The sequence below is a fragment of the Hibiscus syriacus genome, unplaced genomic scaffold (assembly GCF_006381635.1).
Source record: "Hibiscus syriacus cultivar Baekdansim isolate YM2019G1 unplaced genomic scaffold, ASM638163v2 tig00000340_pilon, whole genome shotgun sequence".
NCBI classification, from domain to species: Eukaryota; Viridiplantae; Streptophyta; class Magnoliopsida; order Malvales; family Malvaceae; genus Hibiscus; species Hibiscus syriacus.
The window spans coordinates 8,053,192-8,059,868 of NW_024061783.1; positions in this window are offsets into that span (position 1 = coordinate 8,053,192).

The following is a 6,677-nucleotide window of genomic DNA, read 5'->3' on the forward strand; positions in this document are numbered from 1 at the left end:
GCAAAACAGATCTCTTATCATATCTCAAACCATGAAGTTGACTGGACGAAAAACATATTGTCTTTTCGTCTTTGCCATATTGTTGTTGACACAAGAATGGGCAAAGAGGGGCAACTGTCGACACTCATTTTTCGTCATGTCTTTTAATATTTTATTATTATTATTATTATTATTAATTTACATGCAGGCCAAATACAAAAATAAATTCCAGAGCCCATTACAAAGCACAACATCAACCCAATTACAAGACCCAGCTTGAAGCCCAAATACCACACCCTTGCAGAAGCAGCACGTAAAGCACCCAAATCTTCAAAGAACGACATTGCATACCCCTAAATATTCACCTGCTCCAACCAAATCTCACCAAAAAAATAGAAATTTAACATACAACAACAAAGGTTTCGGTGGAGATTGAAAGCTAAAAAGGAGGGAATCATTCGATCAGAAGGAAAAAAATAATTGGGGGGCAGTTAAAGAACGGAGTGGAGGGAAACAAATCACGAACAGGGGGCAAGTAGAAAACACGAAACAAAAAGGGGTTCTACTCCTATCATCGAAAAAAGGCAGTGTATGTAAACATGATTCCTAACCCATATACAAAGATCAAATGGTGTAACCAAAAGGATTCGACCTTTTCTCACGAAAAATAATAAAAGCAATTCAACCAGGTTATATTCTTTATATTTTTTGAATATTAAGTAATATTACATATTTTTTGTTTTTAAGCAAATAAGAATAAGGTGGTAAGCTAATTTTGAGTTACCTGTTGATGCTTCGTATCTCGATCGGAGTTGGTATTAGACGTTACTCATTTAATCTTAATTTCACAACATAGAACAAGAACAATCTATACAACCCAAAATAAAAAATCCATCAATAAGAAAATCGCAGCAAATAATGAAAATCCTTTCTTTTATGAGAGGAACCAACTAATTAGAAAGTATTTGCAAAACAAAAGTTCTTACTTATCCGGTCCGACGAATTCTGCTGCCGTCACTCGGAAACAAAACTTCACCTGAGTTGCAGGAAAGCCTTTCATCTCCCAGTCCTTGCCATTTGATTACGGGGTTTTGGGATCTTTTCCATGGGGATTTTGACCAATAGAGATAGTGGTTATTTTGTCTTGGTTGGGGATATAGGGTTTAGTGTTAGAGTTTAATTAAGAGGTTAGCTTGGAGTTATCTTCATGGTGGTTTTAAGTCTATTTTGGCACCGATTCACTATGATTTCATTTATTTTGGGGTCTCGATTGTGATGAGAAGTAAGAAGGTAGATGTTGGGTTAGAGAAAATAAGAGAGGAGTGTTCAAAGTCACTCAGGTTGAAGGATGAGGGGTCGAGCGGTCGGAGGGAGGAAGCGTTGGTGAGTGGTGATGAAGCGGTGGTCCACCTCCTTCTCTGGTTCTTAGCAACGTTCATATGAGTGAAGAGTAGGAAAGAATTAGCAACCGAGAGATGAGAGTGAAGAAAAAAGTAAAGAGCGGCTGAATTGTTTTAGAATTCTGTTAGGTTTAGTTGAAAAATAACTTTTTATATTACATCTTTTGGGTAAATTAGTGATTAGCCATCGTATTTTAATGGTAAAGTTTAATTTTAGTCCCTTATATATTTTTATTTTAGTTATGGCATAATAATTTCATAACTTATAATTTTAGTTCTATTTTTATTTTTGCAAGTTTATGATTTTAGTTTCTACTTTTGCATTGACTTCCTATTTATTTTAATTGTAATGGGTAAACTGATTTACTTTCCATATTTGTTTTATTATAATTTGCAAAATATTAAATGTGTTTATATATGACTTTGTGTACTTTACGTATATATGGTATATTTATATATGTTAAATGTATCCCACAATTGGATTTTATATTTTGTGTGATAAGTGGTGATCTGTACATATATGCATTATTCTAATTATGGTAATATGTAAATGTACATACTAAACACGTAAACATTTTTTTTTGTAAGTTTACATTAAATATGTAATTAGCAAATAGGCCCAATTTCCATTCATTTTGGAATCATATTAACATTTACACTCATTTCCTTTAATATATGTCCATTAAAAATCTATTCTCCATATTTATGTTATGATATATATCATTAATTGCATAGTGCATATATATATATATATAGATATATACCGTATATATGTTTGTATTAATTGCATAGAATTAAAGTTTTCTTATATTGTTTTATATGTAACTTATTTGTTCCTTCATGTATATATTTAAAGCCCGATTCATAAATATATTTTGACATAAACACTACTTGACTCGAATCAAAATAAATTGATTAAGGGTAATATTCGATCATTTAAAAATTATCAAAAGAAGCTTTATAATACATAAATATTTAATCAATTTTTAAATATATCATTACGTATTAATACTAGAACTTACATTTTAAATTTGAGCTCCTATGTTCTTTAATTTTCATAATTTGACACTTTAAGTTAGGAAATGCCTTAATTTACTTTTAGTTTAATTAAAACAAATAAAATTTTGTTTGATTGCATTGTTTTTACAAATCTAATGCACTGTTCAATTATTATGGAATTAATAGTATATCTCCCGCGATTGTGCTCAGGGGGTGAATGCTGGTAATTCCTTAAATAAGTCGACATCCTTTTCAAAACCACATCATGTTTTCTAAAAATGAGGCAATATTTGGTTATTAGGCACAATAGTTGATCTCCCGCATTTACGCTCGGGGGTGAATGCTATCAGTCTCGATAAACGAATACCCTTTTTAATTTTGCATCCTTAATGATTTTTAAATTAAATAAATATCGAACTCTAAATGTCTGATTTTAAATATAGGGTAATCAACTGGGTACCAATTTTTGGGCGCTTGTGGGGGTGCTAATCCTTCCCCACGCGTAACCGACTCCCGAACCTGATTGGCGACTCCGTTGGGGACTTTTGTTTTTTTAAACAAATTGAGAGTCTAGCCACAAGTTGGGTACCCTATATTTATGATTTTAGAAATTTTGAGTTCGATCTTATTTAATATATGGTTCATTATGTTCTTTTTAAGAAAAGATTTTCTCTCCAGTTAATGCTTATACTTCTGTGAAATATTTAGGAGTGTTGCATATCATAAGCTCAAATTGAGCTCAAACCCGATTTATCTAAGTAGAGAGAAACGTCACACCTCACAAGGAGCATTGGGCTTCCTTGTGTGGGTCTGACAAAGTATCTCTGGAAAATACCCTAAGTTGCCGATCCGGATACCAGATCCGAGGTACACTTTTAGTGGTGTGATCCCCTGAGCTGAACTCGATTCACAAGTCTGTAATGGGCCAGAATCGGGGGGCAATCTTAGCAGGTTGTAAAGATGGATTGGGAACCATTTTCTAGAACCCAACCTCATATAAAGAATTTAGTAAGCCTACCCTGTTAAAGCCATGCGGATAACCTAGGAGAACTAGAATGCATACGGTTAGGACTATTAATTTCCTTTGTATGCTTTATTTTTTAGTCTCAACTTTAAGTCATATTTAAGATTTTTTTTGACTAATCATTTCAACTAACTTGATTCTTGTGGTCTTGTTTCTACTAACATTGATTTTCTTTTGCATGCTCTTATTATATTTTTGCATGTATCATTGTCATATCACATCATTTCAGAAACGATATTTATTCTCAGATCAACTAGTTATTATAAAAGAGCTTAAGGAAGCAATGTCTTCCGATGTGCTGGGAATACAATCAGTGTTCAGACCTAGTCCGAGTACGGGAAGATGCGATTCAGAGACAGCCTTGCCATTACCGAAGAATAATTTTTTCCAGAGAAGGTAATTATCTGAGCCTTGTAGCACACTCATAGACCGAGATAGAAAAAACATGAGGCTAACCATGAATTAGCACAAAGGCAAGCACAGATTGAACAGCTCGAAGCACAACTTCTTAGTATCGATGAGACTTTTCGAAACCATTACAAGAGTCTTCAAAAAGAAAATGATATGTTAAAGAAAAAGATAGTGGAGTTAGAAGGAGCAGAGTTAATCCACTCATCCATACAATAGGTAACGATGCAAGAAAACGAGGCCTTAAAAGAGAAGATTGTTGAATTTGAAGTCATAGTGCATAGATTCCATCAGCGAATCCAACAACTAGAAGAGACCTGACCCTTAACTAATCCAAAGCTTGGAATTGGTCTACGGCAGGCTCAGGACACCATATAAAGACAACATGAAGCAATGGAGAGAGAAATGGATCAGGCCCGCAATGTAGCTCGCCAAGTCTAAGAGTTATTTGAAGAAGCAACAACTTTAAGAATTTTTGTGATTCCAGAAACAGAGGAGGAACGACGTATCATGAGATTGATGATAGAGCTTGAAAGATTAGGGAATAAGGCAAGATTCTTCATTTAGTATTTATGTCGATATAATCTCTTTGCCTAAGTGATTATATGTTGTGTGTTGTTGAGTACTTTTTATATAAACTAAGTTATTTTGGAATCAATATCGGGTTGCATTTGCATTTGGCATCCACATTTTCATTCACATTGCTTTAATTTAAACTTTTTTACATGCATCAATCATGAAAACGTGAGAATAACTCGTGAAAGATAATGAGACAGAAGCTCTAAAAGCAAACTGAAGTTACCCGAGCTGTGTTTCTGAAAAAAATTGAAAGAAATGAATGAAATATTAGCACGTGTTAGTAGGATCGAGAGAATCCAAGAGCAACTCGTAAGGACACAACAAGAAATGACTGAGGAAGCAAGAAAGTTCCAAGTTGAGTCCAGGGAACAGATGTCCAAGTTGATGAGCATGATGGTTACAGTAATACATGGGGAGAAATCGTTAGAGGACCCTATTATGCAAGGAAATATGATGACTTCAAGTGAGAATATGATTGTTAGTGGTGCAGCCAATGCGATGACAACAACTGATCATGAACCTGTTAGAGAGTGTGGTAATCCAGGTCAACTCAAATAATCGAGCACGATTATAGGAAGTATGACAGGTACCATGTGTGGAAAAGTAAAAGTTCAAGGTGAAATTGCTAACATAAAAGTTGAGTCTGGCTCAAAGAAGAGAGGCATAGAGGAGGTTTAAATGCCAATAAAGAAGTCTAAAAAGAATAGAAAGAAGAAGAAGATGATACCTCCGATTCCGATTCCGATCTCATACTCAGACTTGTTACCCTTTCTCTTTGAAAGTTGTCTCCTGACGCCTTTTCCTCTGAGGTACAATACATATTCGCGTCTAGACTAGCAAGATGTCAAAAATTCATGCGACTATCATATTGGAGAGTTTAACCACTCTACATAAGATTGTACGATCCTGAGATTTAAAGTTCAAAACCTCATCACGGAAGGGCTATTATGTTTTGAAAATGGAAAACCTAAGCTCCCCGAAAGCTCAAAACTTGACGATGAATAGATATCTGCAAACCAATGTCTCTCCCAAGATGCTAGTCAAACGTTAAAACTTAAAAGTGAGTGTTTCAGTGATCAATCTCAAGGTCTTCATTCTGCTCATAATAATGGCAAGGAGAAAGTGAGGTCAAAAGAGCTTTCATACAGCCAGTTATATCACAAGTTGCTCCAAGCCCATCTGATTGCTCTACGCCTGGCTAAGCCTCTGCTGCCCCCTTATCCGAGCTGGTATAATGAGAAAGTTTCTTGTGAATATCACGCTGTAGCCCGAGGACACTTTATCAAGAATTTTAGTAACTTCAAACGACAAGTGCAAGATCTTTTGGCTTAAGGAGTTATAAAGGTGAATGGTAACAATCAGTCTGTTTCAGTCAAACAGTTTAAAGTCAACCCTCGGAATAGAGTTGATGGGGTCGAAACAAGTAAAGTACATGCGGAAAAGGAGAAGCGTGAAATCAAGGAAAGCAAGGTATGTGAGGTAGAGATAAAGACTCAACTCTTAAGACCTCTCTGACGCTAAAACAGAAGATAGAGGTTGGAAGTGACGAGAAAAAAGTCAAAGGAGAGGTAATCCGAGACTGGCCGTAAAAGATGTCTTGGGAAAATACGACCCTCAAAGTTTTTCAAGTTCCCATTTCTGACATTCTATCCCCTTTAATCAAGAATCAGTCCCTCACTCCAAGACCTTTAAGAATGAAGACTAGCCCATCCGCTTATGGCTATGACCTGAATAGTACTTGTGATTTTCATCTAGGGGCATTTGGCCATCACACTGACAAGTGCATACCATTGACGGAAGAGATAGAAAGGCTTGTTGACAAAGGAGTCTTGACAAGAGACATGATCGACAAATGGGGAGTAAGTAAGGGTAAAAATCCTAATCCGACTGGGCACCCATCATTCTAGGGAAAATAGGGCATTCTGGCTAAACAAGTGAAGGTTATGATCCATCACAATCGTTTGTTCCTTTTGCGGCATCTTGTTTGAGCTTTTTTTTTTACTTTCTCATCTTTCTTTTTGTAAGGATATTTAAATGAATCTATGTTACTTTAAGGATGGTGAGCATTGAATCAAATTTACGACTTGAAATTCTTTAAATATCAACTGAATTAAAAATTCTTTAAATAACTAGAGTTATAAATCTTTGACAAAATGAAAAGGTCGAAACCTGATAAAACAAGGACCTTGACTTTATCCATAGAAGATAAAATTGAACACCATACATTATTATTACAGGGACCGATACAACCTTCTTTTATCATAAGGGAATGAACAATAGGCTTGGTA